The sequence below is a fragment of the Arachis hypogaea genome, chromosome 4 (genome assembly GCF_003086295.3).
Source record: "Arachis hypogaea cultivar Tifrunner chromosome 4, arahy.Tifrunner.gnm2.J5K5, whole genome shotgun sequence".
Taxonomy (NCBI): domain Eukaryota; kingdom Viridiplantae; phylum Streptophyta; class Magnoliopsida; order Fabales; family Fabaceae; genus Arachis; species Arachis hypogaea.
In genome coordinates this window covers 77,216,184-77,232,487 of record NC_092039.1, presented here as the reverse complement: position 1 = coordinate 77,232,487, position 16,304 = coordinate 77,216,184, and positions in this window count along the sequence as shown.

The following is a 16,304-nucleotide window of genomic DNA, read 5'->3' as shown; positions in this document are numbered from 1 at the left end:
CATTTACTACAGATAACAGAAGTTCCAGTTCTTCTATATTTTGTTTGTGACCTATTCTCATCAGGCTCTCTTATTCTCACCATCTTTAGCCTTCTGGGTTTAACTCTGAATACTGGAGGGATGATAGTATCACATTGAATCCTTGGCCACGTGCTCTCTCCATTAAAATGTGATACTGATTTTCTATAGGTGACAAGATATGATGATGGGTTGTGGTAGTACTGAAATAGTCTTCATGATTATCACCTTTCTCAAATATTGCACAGCAAGCATGTATGTAAGGCATATCATACAACCTCCAAAATTTACAACCATAGCTTCCAACCAACAAATCCATAACAAACCTCTCCATTATCATCTTGTTCTTATGGTGAACTTTAAATTTCAAGTCTCTTGCCCACCTAGCTTGCCACTCCATAGCTCTAACAACAATGAAATTTAACCTTTTCTTGGTATTTGGTAAAACTGAACCTCGTACCTCTCTGCCTTCTTTTTGTTCTCGACAAATCTGGACATCCTATAGCACCTAATCTTTTCAAACATAGTAAGAATTGGCTTGTCTCTTGCTTCCAGAATTCTTCCATTAAATGCCTCTATGATATTGTACATTAACATGTCACTCTTGGCAAAAAATGTGAAGTGACTCTTTGTCAACAATTTTGGATCCAAAGCCACTAGCTTATCATACCGCTCTGTTGATGTTCATCACTTGATTCATCCTTCTCTCCCATTTCTCTATATACATAGCTTTGGCAATAGACATATTAAGATCCCTCAAAATATTTTCACTCCCATAAGCCTTTTTACAGTTGGTATATAAGTTCCTCAAGCAAAGCCTATGCTCTAATGTTGGCAACATCTCTTGAAACACATGAATCAGCCCCTAAAAAAAGTTTTTCAACATCAAACACAACAAAATATCATTGCAAATTAATCATTCAACTACAAATTAATCATTACAAATGTTATACCTTTTTCTGGTTTGACATAAACACCCACTTTCTTGATTCTCCAATGTCATTCAATAGCAAATCCAAGAACCATCCCCAGCTGTCCTTGGTCTCTGCCTCAATTGCAGCCACAACAATTGAAAAATAGTTGTCATTTGGATCTCTCCTTATAGCAACCAGCAGCTATTCTCCATGGTCACCTTTCAAGTGACAACCATCCACTCCAATAATGGTTCTACAACTTGCTAAGAAGCCTTGCTTTACTGCCTCAAGGCACATATATATTCTCAGAAATCTCGGTTGATGTGTAAGAGAAGGCCTATTAACCATTATTTGCAAGCTAGACCCTGGGTTTGCCCTAAGTATCTCTGCACAGTAATCCTTGAGCTTAGCATATTGTAGGATTGCCCTCGCATGCACCTCTTCTCTTGCCTTCCTCCTTACCCAATAAGCCTTGCCAATACTGATATTTACCATATATTTGTTTTGAATGATTTGGATAACTGTCGCAAGCTTCATTTTCTCCCCTCGGCTACTGCTGTTGGAAATCTTCTATGATTTCCAATTCCTTGAAACAAGCCTACCACTGTAATTCCTCCTACAGGTATGCTTTCCATGCAATGTCTTGATCCTAAAATAGTCAGAACCCCCAACCTTACTGGCAAAACACATCCACTTGCACTTTGGCTTTTTTCAATTGTAAACAACTCTGCACCTCACCTTGTAATTTTTCTTAAACCTAATGTCCTGCCATTCAATAGGGCACACTCCTTAATAACATCTTTAAATTGATTTAGTGATTTGAATGTGAACCCCACACAAAATTCATAATCTCTACTGATCTATGCCACGTTGTATCTTGGAAACCTCCTCTTCTTTATCATGTTATTAGAATCTCCCTCATAACTATCTATAGTCTCAGTTTCATATCCATCAGAAATATCCCCAATTTGCTCATCAACCTCCCCTAAACCTAAATCTCCTTAAGCAACCTTAGCTGCAGGAACCTCTTCATTCAGTAGCCCATTAAATCCCCCGAAGGCATTTGATTGTGGATTCTTATCATCCACCTTAAACCCAAAGTGATCCTCAGGATCATCATCGTCAGCATTATCATCAAATGCCTCTTTCTCAGTAGAAGGCTCTGACTCAGCATCCACTTCAACCTCTAACAACTAGGGGTGGCGAACGGCAAAGCCCGCCCCCGTCCCACCCCACCACAAGCTTGCCATCTGGCGGGTTGGCTCGCCCCACCGCGTCTATGGGGATTAATTTAAACTTAGTAGCACATCTATTAATTCCACATATTTGTTACACGACAATAGATTTATTTCAACTAATTTTGAGAAAGTAATGTTTAATTTGATTTTTAAAATTTCAATGCTTATTAAAATAGCTTTTGATTTTTAAAAATAATTAATTTGATCATTCAATTTACAAAGTATGAATATTTATTAGTCCTTAATTCAACTGCAATTAATACAGTGTTAATATGAAGTATAAGTGCTGGCATAATATTCTCAATTGTAAAATAATATGACTAGGACTTTAGTATGATCAAATAGGTGTTTTAAATTGATTAATTATATCCATTTTGATTAATTAGTTTTATATTTGGTGACACCACACTAGTATTGTAACGCTCTATAACATCACTATATTAATGGAATTAAAGACGAATGAATATTCATGATTTATATTTTGTCATTGTCAAAAGTTAAAAATTATTTTGTTGAGTGCTGAAAATTTTAAGAACAAAATTGGACATTATTTCCAATTTTAAGTCTTTCGTTATCATGATGATAGAGATATTTTTATGGAATTATATATGCATGTTATAATATAAAGAAAGAAATGCTAAACCAAAATTCCTTATGTTAATAAAAGAATAGTGGATTCAATGAAAGTGATTATAAAATTTAATCTTGAGTTGCCTATAACATTATCTTTATATTAATCACTTAACAAAATTATCTTGAAAAAAGACAATAACAGAAAGAACAACAGAAAATGCTAATAAATAAGTTGTTATTTGACTACTTACAAAATTCTCTCAGGAAAGATAACAAGAAAAATGCTCCTATTGTTTTGCAAATGACAACAAAGAATTTTCTCTAAAAAGCGCAAGGTTGAAGCTTCAGGCCAAAAGGTACATCTTAAAGTTTTTTTTTACTATTTGATGGTTTGAATTGTATGATTATTGGTCATTTAATAACTCTGTTTTAATGTTATTCTCCTATAATATTTATAGAATAATAATGATGCTCAATCTTCTAAAAAGAGTATTGGAACAACCAAGAACACAATCTAAAAAAAATCAATAGCGAAATCAGAAACAAATAATCATCAACCAAAGATTTCAAAATAGCAACCCAAGAGAAATCACAATACCCAAGATGCAGGCACCCAACAATCAAAGACCTCATCCAATAGAGTCAAGTACAATATTAGCAAAAGTTAACCCCAATACTCCTCAGTACTAAGCAAAGTGCATCAAAGAGACTGGTAAAGTACATGACAAAAATACCATCTATAGCCTGGAAAGCATCAGGTTGATATGCATAGGCTTAAGATGTCTTTTGTTTTATAATGAATGTGACAATGAATTCTTTTGTTTTGGTAATGATTATGACAAGCAACTTTAAGACTTCATTTTGATTAGCCATGCTATTTAGTATACTTAACTGTTTGCTATTATTTTGCTAATTCTTTTTTTTCCAACAATGAAACTCACATGATTCCTAATTCGAAAAGTGAGTGCAAGTTCAAACAAGTACAACATAGTCTTACATAAAGAAAGAAAAAGGCAATAAGATATAACTCTTACATCTATAAATATTCAATAATACAATGTATGAACAAAACTCCACATCAAGCATCCTGCTTATTTTTTGTGAGGTATCATTCTTTCTTCTCCACTCTTTGTTGTTGCCATTGATCCTTGCAAGTAATAATCTAACAAAGAATTTTCTACGTGTTAACCTCCTCATTCTTAAAAATTTTATTATTCCAATACCTCCAAATATCCCAAGTGACAGAGAAGAATGAGATGAAATATCCCTCCTTATGTTCTCTTGATAATTTGTATGAAATCCAACATTCAAAACATTGTTTTGCATTTCCAGGTCATATTCATTTAAAATCTCATGTATCCAAAATATTACTCCCATATACATAAGCAATTTTACAAGTAAAATAAGTGGTGGATGGTTTCTACCTTCTCTAGACATAACACACAGTTAGCCATTTGTTGTTGTATGATTCTACACCTTATAAGCTTCTCTCGTGTTTAGTTACTCTAGGAACACAAATCATGTTAGGAGTTTCACTCTTGGTAGTACCATGCTTTTCCAAAAAGTCTTTGTAAAGTTACACATGTTGGACTCCTTCATTTGCTCTATGTTCTTATATATAATCTGTAGAAAAAATCTCATCGAGTGTTCTCCTCACTTACTATGCGTCCACACTAATCCTTCTTCCTCTCCTCTCCTTACTTCCACCTGAATAAGTATAAGAAAAGATCTTGTAGACAATCTTCCTCACATCCTCTACGTGATTTTCTCCAAGAGAAACTCCAAGTCTATGTTAATCCATTCTAAAACCCACATTCATTAACAGTGGCACATTTATTCATTGCTAGCATATACAATCTCGAATACTTCATCTTCAGTTCTCTTTCTCTTAATCAAATTTCCTACCAAAATCTAACTCTATTACTGTCACCTACAATTAATTGTGTCCCTATTTGAAGCACCTCCATCATTGCATTATCAACCAACCCAATCCCCAATATATAACTTCACATGTCACTCCCTTTCTTCTATATTGTCTTATCGCTGAGTAGATTGATATTTTTCGTATCATTACAAGAATTAACAATCTTTCTCTAAAGAAGACAATTTTCCTTCTCATACCTTCACAACTATTTAAATAGAAGGGCCGTATTTTTCAGGATTACGTTGCCTACAACCAAACCCCCTAAATTCTTCTATTTTTGCACAATTTCCCATCTAACACATGGCATCCCTCTCCCTCTATCACTCATACACAAAAAACTCCAATCTGTAAGGATACAATCTTTTATGCCACCAATTTTGGCATTTTAAAAATGCTAAGATAGTACATAGGAAAATTATTCAACACATAATTAATCAAGACTAATTTTTCAGCTTTAGATAGAAGTTTACCTTTTCAGCACTCTAGTCTCTCCTCTATCGTCTAAATTATAGGTTTCCATGTCTCGACTTGATAGGCCAAAATTAAAATTGATGGCACTAATCTTGGCAAGTGCACTAAATCGCTTCAATTAATACCATAGTGATCGAATATCGTTTTCACTAGGATTAAAGGATTGAGCAAATAATTTCTAATCAAATCTTTGAATTAGATCAACTAAACCTTTGCAGGAAATATTAAAATAATAACAATAAAGTATGATGTTTGGTGTGAATGAATGTTTATGAAATAGTTAGAGAAATAAACAGTGGAATGAGATGTTAAGGTTTCAGAGATGTTTAATTTCTAGAAAAGGCGTTCATATTTATTTACTTGGATTCATGCCAAATAATTTCATGACAAATCATATATAATCAAATTCCAATTTCTTGGTAATTCAATTTTTCTTTATCTTATTTTATCGCCAATTTCTTGGTTAATTAATTAAGGAAAAAGGTTAATCACAATTCTGATTTAATATTGCACAACTTTTTAAAAATTATCCCTAGTTAGTTTAAAAAATTATGAGAAAGATTTTCAAGCTAACGATATTAACTTTCACAAGCGAATAAAGAGATCCAAAATAGAATTAAAATATTTTCTAATACTTCTAATTATTAAGATGAAGAACAAAACTCAATTCTTGAAAAAGTGCATTAATAAAAAATAAAATGAATAATCAAATTACCAATCCATGAAATCAAACAGAGCTTCAAACCCTAACAAAAGAGGATTAGTAACTCATGATAACAGAAAAACAAACTATGCTAAATGAATGCGAGATGCTGGATGATCGATGATCCATGAATTATCGCTCTGCTTATTTATATCTTAAATCTTATCCTAAAATTCAATCTAATCTTATCTTTCAAAGAATAAGATAACTAAAATAATAATTCAAATATAAACTAAAACCAAATTTTATCTTTCTAGAAAAACCTACCAATAACTAATTGTTCTGGACCCGGATTTCAAACGCAGCAGCCCAACGGTAAAACGAACCTTGGGCCTAATTCCAGAATTCGGATCCGTCTGAGTGGGCCACTTACACCATCTTTGACATTTAGTGCCGTAGATATGCATCGTATCTTCCCGATTTGAATGGAATATGAACACTACATATAGGTGAGCCATTATCCCTCCATCGTAAGAATTCAACCCTAAATTTTGACCTCTTAGACCCTTTTCTGATTTGGACGTTGGAGTGTCATTATAGGTCTCTCCCATTAGACCAACGACCCAGATAGTTGTAACAACCAATCACTTATCGTCAGGTCACAGATCCCATCGAGTCAGGTCATTCCTGAACACTAATCATTCAAAACAAGAAAGCCTGGGTGGTGGACGAAATTGTGATCAACAATATTGGCTCTTGGGCATGTACACAAAAACTATTGTGACTCTTGTTCATTCAAAATCCTTATTATGGCACTGGTTGAATTCACAACTCCGTTCAACTAACCAGCAAGTGTACTGGGTCGTCCAAGTAATACCTTACGTGAGTAAGGGTCGAATCCACAGAGATTATTGGTTTGAAGCAATCAATATTTATTTTATTAATCTTAGTCAGGATGTCAACAAGGATTATTTGGATTAAAAGTGAAATTACTAGATTTGATTATAAAAATAAAAGAGGGAACAATGTTACTTTGTTTTGCAGTACTGGGGAATATGTTGGAGTTTTGGAGATGCTTTGTCCTCTGACTTCAACTCTTCCTTGAAATCCTCTTCTCACACGCAGGTTCCTTCCATGGCAAGCTCTATGTAGGGTGTCACCGTCGTCAGTGGCTACTTCCCATCCTCTCAGTGAAAATGTTCCTATGCTCTGTCACAGCACGGCTAATCATCTGTCGGTTCTCAATCGGGTTGGAATAGAATCCATTGATTCTTTTGCGTCTGTCACTAACGCCCAGCCCTCAGGAGTTTGAAGCACGTCACAGTCATTCAATCCCGGAATCCTACTCGGAATACCACAGACAAGGTTTAGACTTTCCGGATTCTCATGAATGCCGCCATCAATCCGGCTTATACCACGAAGATTCTGTTGGGGAATCTAAGAGATATTCATTCAATCTGATGTAGAACAGAGGTGGTTGTCAGGCACACGTTCATGGATTGAGGAAGGTGATGAGTGTCACAGATCATCACCTTCTTCACAATTAAGCGCGAATAAACATCTTAGATAAGAACAAGCGTGTTTGAATGGAAAACAAAGGAATTGTATTAAATCATCGAGACGCTGCAGAGCTCCTCACCCCCAACAATGGAGTTTAGAGACTCATGCCATCACAAAGTATGTAATTCAGATCTGAAAAATGTCATGAGGTACAAGAAATGTCTGTAAAAGTTGTTTAAATAGTAAACTAGTAACCTAGGTTTACAGAAAATGAATAAACTAAGATAATTGGTGCAGAAATCCGCTTCTGGGGCCCACTTGGTGTGTGCTGGGGCTGAGACTAAAGTTTTCCACGTGTAGAGGCCTTTCTTGGCGTCAAACTTCAGGTTATGACGTGTTTTGGGCGTTCAACTCCGGATAATGACGTTTTTCTGGCGTTTAACTCCAAACAGCAGCATGAACTTGGCGTTTAACGCCAAGTTACGTCGTCTATCCTTGCGCAAAGTATGGACTATTATATATTACTGGAAAGCCCTGGATGTCTACTTTCCAACGCCGTTGAGAGCGCGCCAATTGGACTCCTGTAGCTCCAGAAAATCCATTTCGAGTGCAGAGAGGTCAGGATCCAACAGCATCAGCAGTCCTTTTTCAGCCTAAGTCAGATTTTTGCTCAGCTCCCTCAATTTCAGCCAGAAAATACCTGAAATCACAGAAAAACACACAAACTCATAGTAAAGTCCAGAAATATGATTTTTGCCTAAAAACTAATATTATTTTACTAAAAACTAACTGAAACATGCTAAAATCTACATGAAATTACCCCCAAAAAGCGTATAAAATATCCGCTCATCACAACACCAAACTTAAACTGTTGCTTGTCCTCAAGCAACTAGATGAATAAAATAGGTTTTAACAGAAATAAAGAAGTAATAATATTCTCAAGTTTTAAATGAAGCTCAAATTCTTATTAGATGAGCGGGGCTTGTAGCTTTTTGTCTCTGAACAGTTTTGGCATCTCCCTGTATCTTTAAATTTTCAGAATGATTGGCATCCTTAGGAACTCAGAATTCAGATAGTATTATTGACTCTCCTAGTGTAGTATGTTGATTCTTGAACACAGTTATTTTATGAGTCTTGGCTGTGGCCCTAAGCACTTTGTCTTCCAGTATTACCACCGGATACATAAATGCCACAGACACATAACTGGGTGAACCTTTTCAGATTGTGACTCAGCTTTGCTAGAGTCCCCAGTCAGTGGTGTCCAGAGCTCTTAAGCACACTCTTTTGCTTTGGATCATGACTTTAATCACTCAGTCTCAAGCTTTTCACTTGGACCTTCATGACACAAGCACATGTTTAGGGACAACTTGGTTTAGCCGCTTAGGCCTGGATTTTTATTTCCTTGGGCCCTCCTATCCATTGATGCTCAAAGCCTTGGATCCTTTTTATTCTTGGCTAGTGCCCATGGCTTGTGAATATTGTGTTTTTTTTTTGACTGCTTTTTCTTGCTTCAAGAATCAATTTCATGATCTTTCAGATCATCAACAATATTTTTCGTGTTCCTCATCCTTTCAGGAGCCAATATTCATCAAATTCAAAGTACATATTATGCACTGTTCAAGCATTCATTCAGAGAACAAAAAGTATTGCCACCACATATAATTAATTATAAATTTATTATTAAGAACTCGAAAAATATAGATTACTTCTTAATTCTAAAAAAAATCTACTACTTTATTCATGCCTGATGATGATGAGAAAATTAAATTATAGCTTAATTGGAAATAAAATCAAAATAGACATCCTAATTACTACTAAATATCTTCTAAGGTCAATTTCTAAAAGGAATAATTATCACTAAGTTAAAACAGAAAAATTGGAACTCAGCAACCTGTTGTTTTGAGGAGTGGATGCTCCTCTAATTCTTTGGGGTGTGGTTCAAGGATTAATTTTTGGCGCTTCAGCTCCCTTAGATCACGCCCTTGCTCCTCCTGTTCCTTGAGCAGTTTGCAAATCATGCTACCTTGATTATTCTGTTCTTCCTTTATTTGATCCATAGCTTCTTGCAATCTGGAAATAGAAGTCTCAAGCTGTTCCCAATATTCGAATTGGGGCAGTTCTGGGAGGGCTTCTTGTGCTCTCCTTCTGACAGAATCCTCTTGTTGCTGTTGCCTGATCATTGATGTTCCAGTAATGGGCTTTTTAATTAGGATATATTCAGTTATTCCCATCTTTACTCCAGCATCTTTGCAAAGCATAGAAACTAGGCTTGGATAAGCCAATTTAGCGTCCTTAGAATTCCTGTTTGCTATTTTATATAGCTCACAGGAGATCAGCTGATGGACTTCCACTTCTTTTCCCAACATGATACAGTGAATCATGACAGCTCTTTTGATGGTAACTTCAGAATGGTTGCTGGTGGGCAATATGGAACGACTAATAAAATCCAGCCAGCCTCTGGCTACTGGTTTTAGATCTTCTCTTTTGAGTTGAACTGGGATGCCAGTTGTACTGGTAGTCCACTTGGCTCCAGGGATGCATATATCCTCCAGAACCTTGTCCAACCCTTTATTGACCCTCATCATTCTCCTATTAAAGGAGTCTGGGTCATCTTTCAGTTGAGGAATCTTGAATATTTCCCTGATCTTGTCAGAATTGGTATGAATGATCTTTCCTCTGACTAAGGTCTTATGGTCAAAGAGAGCAGCTCCAATGATTCTTTGCCTTTCTGTCTGCCATAGATTAGCATAGAATTCCTGAACCATATTCTTCCCCACTTTCGTTTCAGGATTGGCCAGAATTTCCCAACTCCTGTTTCGAATTTGCTCTTGGATCTCCGGATATTCATCTTCTTTCAGATCAAATCTGACTTCCGGGATCACTGATCTGTGACTCATTATCTTGTAGTAATGGTCTGAATGTTCTTTAGTTAAGAACTTCCCTTGATTCCAAAGTGGCTTTGGAGCGCTTTCTTTCTTCCCTCTTGGGGTGGTTTGCTTTCCTTTAGGAGCCATGATCTTAAGTGAGTATATTTTTGTGATCACGGATAAGCACACCAAACTTAGAGTTTTGCTTGTCCTCAAGCAAAGGAGAAGAAAGAAGAGGGATAGAAGGAGAGCAAGTGTTGGATGAAGATGGGGAGGAGGAGGCCGAATATAATATAAAGGGAAGGGGGGGTGGGAAATTTTCGAAAAAATAAGAAAGAGATAAGATAAAAGATATGCTTTTAAAAATTATGATCAGAAAAAGATATAGTTTTTAAAAAGGAAAAGATATGAATCATAATTTAAAAGATAATTTTGAAATTTAATTTTGAAGAGGATTTTCTTAAAAGGAATTATTGATGTGTTGGAAACAAATTTGAAAAGATGATGGCTTGAATTGGAAAGCCAATTGGCTTTATGGATTAAGACATATTTAATATCTTTGAAAAAGGGATTTTAGAAATTAGGATAAAAACTTTTGGAATTGAAAGTGATAATTTAAAATATGTTTATGCAAGAAATCATGAATTGAAACATAAAAATTTTGAAAGAATGCAAGGAAAAACGAAATTGTACCTCCTCCCACCATCCTGGCGTTAAACGCCCACATGGTGCATGGTTTGGGCGTTTAACGCCCACATGTTGCTTCTCCTGGGCGTTCAACGCCCATGTGATGCTTCTTTCTGGCGTTGAATGCCAGGAAGTCCTTCTTTACTGGGCGTTTTTCTAAACGCCCAGAATGCTGGCAGATTGGCGTTAAACGCCCAGAAGGTGCATCTTTCTGGCGTTTAACGCCCAGAAGATGCTCCTTTCTGGCGTTTAACGCCCAGAAGGCTACCCTTACTGGCGTTAAACGCCCAGTGGGTGCTTCTTTTGGGCGTTTAACGCCCACATGTTTCTTACTGGCTTTTTCATGCCAGTGAGCTTCCAATTTTCTCTGTAACTCTTGGGACTTCAGTAAATTTGCTATTTCACCTTTGAAGATACTTAGACCTAAACCTGTAAAGAAAGAAAATTTATTTAATTAGTAATTAAACTTTGTACATGGCTGGGTTGCCTCCCAGCAAGCGCTTCTTTAATGTCATTAGCTGGACTATCACTGATCTTCAATTAAGTCTCAGTCTTGAGCATTCTTGCTCGAGATTTCCTTCAAGATAGTGTTTAACTCTTTGTCCATTAACAATGAACTTTTTGTTAGAGTCACTATCCTGAAGTTCTATGTATCCATATGGTGATACGCTTGTGATTACATATGGACCTCTCCACCGGGATTTTAATTTCCCAGGGAATAATTTGAGCCTTGAATTAAATAGTAGAACTTTCTGTCCTGGCTCAAAGACTCTGGATGACAATTTCTTATCATGCCATCTTTTTGCTTTCTCTTTGTAAATTTTTGCATTTTCGAAAGCATTGAGTCTAAATTCCTCTAGCTCATTTAACTGGAGTAATCGTTTTTCTCCAGCTAACTTGGCATCAAGGTTCAGGAATCTGGTTGCCCAATAGGCCCTGTGTTCCAGTTCCACTGGCAAGTGACATGCCTTTCCATACACCAGCTGGTACGGAGAGGTCCCTATAGGGGTCTTAAATGCTGTTCTGTATGCCCATAGAGCATCATCCAAGCTTCTTGCCCAATCCTTTCTACGGTTAATTACAGTCCGTTCCAGGATTCTTTTAAGTTCTCTATTTGAGACTTCAGCCTGCCCATTAGTTTGTGGGTGATATGGAGTAGCCACCCTGTGGTTGACTCCATAACGTACTAGAGCAGAGTAGAGCTGTTTATTACAGAAATGAGTGCCCCCATCACTGATTAACACTCTAGGGATACCAAATCTGCTGAAGATATATTTCTGGAGGAATTTTAACACTGTTTTAGTGTCATTAGTGGGTGTTGCAATAGCCTCCACCCATTTGGATACATAATCCACTGCCACCAGAATATAGGTGTTTGAGTATGATGGTGGGAAAGGTCCCATGAAGTCAATGCCCCATATATCAAACAACTCAATCTCCAAGATTCCTTGTTGAGGCATGGCATAACTGTGAGGCAGGTTGCCTGATCTTTGGCAACTATCACAGTTAAGCACAAATGCTCGGGAGTCTTTATAGAGAGTAGGCCAGGAGAAGCCACTTTGGAGGACTCTTGTGGCTGTTCGTTCACTTCCAAAATGTCCTCCATACTGTGATCCATGGCAATGCCAAAGGATCTTCTGTGCTTCTTCTTTAGGCACACATCTACGGATTACTCCGTCTGCACATCTCTTAAAGAGATATGGTTCATCCCAAAGATAGTACTTTGCATCTGTGATTAATTTCTTTGATTGCATCTTACTGTACTCTTTGGGTATGAATCTTACTGCCTTGTAGTTTGCAATGTCTGCAAACCATGGCACTTCCTGGATGGCTAGTAGTTGCTCATCTGGAAAGGTTTCAGAAATTTCAGTGAGAGGGAGGGACGCCCCTTCCACTGGTTCTATTCGGGACAGGTGATCTGCTACTTGATTCTCTGTCCCTTTTCTGTCTCTTATTTCTATATCAAACTCTTGCAGAAGCAACACCCATCTGATGAGTCTGGGTTTTGAATCCTGCTTTGTGAGTAGATATTTAAGAGCAGCATGATCAGTGTACACAATCACTTTTGATCCTACTAAGTAGGATCTGAATTTGTCAATGGCGTAAACCACTGCAAGTAGCTCTTTTTCTGTGGTTGTGTAATTCTTCTGTGCATCATTTAGCACACGGCTGGCATAGTAAATGACATGCAGAAGCTTGTCATGCCTTTGTCCCAACACTGCACCAATGGCATGGTCACTGGCATCACACATCAGTTCAAATGGTAATGTCCAGTCTGGTGCAGAGATGATTGGTGCTGTAACCAATTTAGCTTTCAGAGTCTCAAATGCCTGCAGACACTCTTTATCAAAGATAAATGGCGTGTCTGCAGCTAGCAGGTTGCTCAGAGGTTTGGCGATTTTTGAAAAATCCTTTATAAACCTCCTATAGAATCCTGCATGCCCCAGAAAACTTCTGATTGCCTTAACATTAGCAGGTGGTGGTAATTTTTCAATTACTTCTACCTTAGCTTGGTCCACCTCTATTCCCTTGTTCGAAATTTTGTGCCCAAGGACAATTCCTCCAGTCACCATAAAGTGACATTTTTCCCAGTTTAAAACTAGGTTAGTCTCTTGGCATCTTTTCAGAACAAGTGCTAAATGGTTAAGGCAGGAGCTGAATGAGTCTCCAAATACTGAAAAGTCGTCCATGAAGACTTCCAGAAAATTTTCCACCATATCAGAGAAAATTGAGAGCATGCACCTCTGAAAAGTTGCAGGTGCATTACACAGGCCAAATGGCATCCTTCTGTATGCAAATACTCCAGATGGGCATGTGAATGCTGTTTTCTCTTGATCCTGGGGATCTACTGCAATTTGATTATAACCTGAATATCCATCCAGGAAGCAGTAGTATTCATGACCTGCTAGTCTTTCTAGCATCTGGTCTATGAATGGTAAAGGAAAATGATCCTTTCTGGTGGCTGTATTGAGCCTTCTGTAATCAATGCACATACGCCATCCTGTAACTGTCCTTGTAGGAACCAGTTCATTTTTTTCATTATGAACCACTGTCATGCCACCCTTCTTAGGGACAACTTGGACAGGGCTCACCCAGGGGCTGTCAGAAATAGGATAGATAATCCCAGCCTCTAGTAATTTAGTGACCTCTTTTTGCACCACTTCTTTCATAGCTGGGTTCAGCCGCTTTGTGGTTGAACCACTGGCTTGGCGTCATCCTCCAACAAGATTTTGTGCATGCATCTGGCTGGGCTAATGCCCTTAAGATCACTAATGGACCACCCAAGAGCTGTCTTGTGCGTCCTTAGCACTTGAATTAGTGCTTCCTCTTCCTGTGGCTCTAAGGTAGAGCTTATAATTACAGGAAAGGTTTCACCTTCTCCCAGAAATGCATATTTCAGGGATGGTGGTAATGGTTTGAGCTCGGGTTTTGGAGGTTTCTCCTCTTCTTGAGGGATTTTCAGAGGTTCTATTATCTTCTCTGATTCCTCCAAATCAGGCTGAACATCTTTAAAGATGTCCTCCAGCTCTGATTCGAGGCTCTCAGCCATATTGACCTCTCTTACCAGAGAGTCAATAATATCAACACTCATGCAGTCATTTGGGGTGTCTGGATGTTGCATGGCTTTAACAACATTCAACTTGAACTCCTCCTCATTGACTCTCAAGGTTACTTCCCCTTTTTGGACATCAATGAGGGTTCGGCCAGTTGCTAGGAAAGGTCTTCCTAGAATGAGAGTTGCACTCTTGTGCTCCTCCATTTCCAGCACCACAAAGTCAGTAGGAAAGGCAAATGGCCCAACCTTGACAATCATGTCTTCAATCACGCCTGATGGGTATTTAATGGAGCCATCAGCAAGTTGAAGACATATCCTGGTTGGTTTGATTTCTTCAGTCAAACCAAGCTTTCTGATAGTAGATGCAGGTATTAGGTTGATACTCGCCCCAAGATCACATAAAGCTTGCTTGGTACAAGTATCCTCTAATGTGCATGGTATCATAAAGCTCCCAGGATCTTTAAGCTTCTCAGGTAAGCTTTTCAGAATGACTGCACTGCATTCTTCAGTGAGGTAAACTTTTTCAGTTTCCCTCCAATCCTTCTTATGACTTAAGATCTCTTTCATAAACTTAGCATAAGAAGGTATTTGCTCAAGTGCTTCTGCAAACGGAATCTTTATTTCAAGAGTCCTGAGATAGTCTGCAAAGCGGGCAAATTGCTTATCCTGTTCCGCTTGGCGGAGTTTTTGAGGATAAGGCATTTTGGCTTTGTATTCCTCAACCTTAGTTGCTGCAGGTTTATTACCTACAGAAGTGGGTTGGGAAGCCTTTTTAGAAGGATTGTTATCAGCACTTGTATGTGACTGATCACCCACTGGTGTTTGAATACTAGGGGTGGAAGCTGGGGTGGCGTTAAACGCCACCTCCTTGCTTGTCACTGGCGTTTGAACGCCAGAACCATGTTCCTTTTGGGCGTTCAACGCCAGATCCATGCTTGTTTCTGGCGTTGAACACCAGGAATGAGCATGGTTTGGGCGTTCAGCGCCAGCTTTATCCCTTTCTAGGCTCTGCTTGTCCTCAGAGGGATTTTGAGTAGCTATTTGTTCATTTCCTGTCTTCTTGCTGCTTTGAAGTGAGGTATTTAATGTTTTCCCACTTCTTAATTGAACTGCTTGGCATTCATCTGCTATTTGTTTTGACAGTTGCTTTTCTGTCTGTTTTAATTGCACTTCCATGTTCCTGTTAGCCATTCTTGTTTCCTGTAACATTTCCTTGAATTCGGCTAGCTGCTGAGTTAGGAAGTCTAATTGCTGATTAAATTCGTTAGCCTGATCCATTGGACTGGGTTCTGCAGTTACTGTTTTAGCTTCTTCTTTCATAGAGGATTCACTGCTTAGGTACAGATGCTGATTTCTGGCAACTGTATCAATAAGCTCTTGAGCTTCTTCAATTGTTTTTCTCATATGTATAGATCCACCAGCTGAGTGGTCTAGAGAAATCTGAGCTTTTTCTGTAAGCCCATAGTAGAAGATGTCTAATTGTACCCATTCTGAAAACATTTCAGAGGGGCATTTTCTTAGCATCTCCCTGTATCTCTCCCAGGCATCATAAAGGGATTCATTATCTCCTTGTTTGAAGCTTTGGATGATTAGCCTTAGCTGTGTCATCCGTTTGGGAGGGAAATAGTGATTCAGGAATTTTTCTGACAGCTGTTTCCATGTTTTTATGCTGTTCTTAGGCTGGTTATTTAACCACCTCTTAGCTTGATCTTTTACAGCAAATGGAAACAGTAGTAATCTGTAGACATCCTGATCCACTTCCTTATCATGTACTGTATCAGCAATTTGCAGAAATTGTGCCAGAAACTCTGTAGGTTCTTCATGTGGAAGACCAGAATACTGGCAGTTTTGCTGCACCATGATAATGAGCTGAGGATTCAGCTCAAAGCTACTAACTCCAATGGAGGGTATAC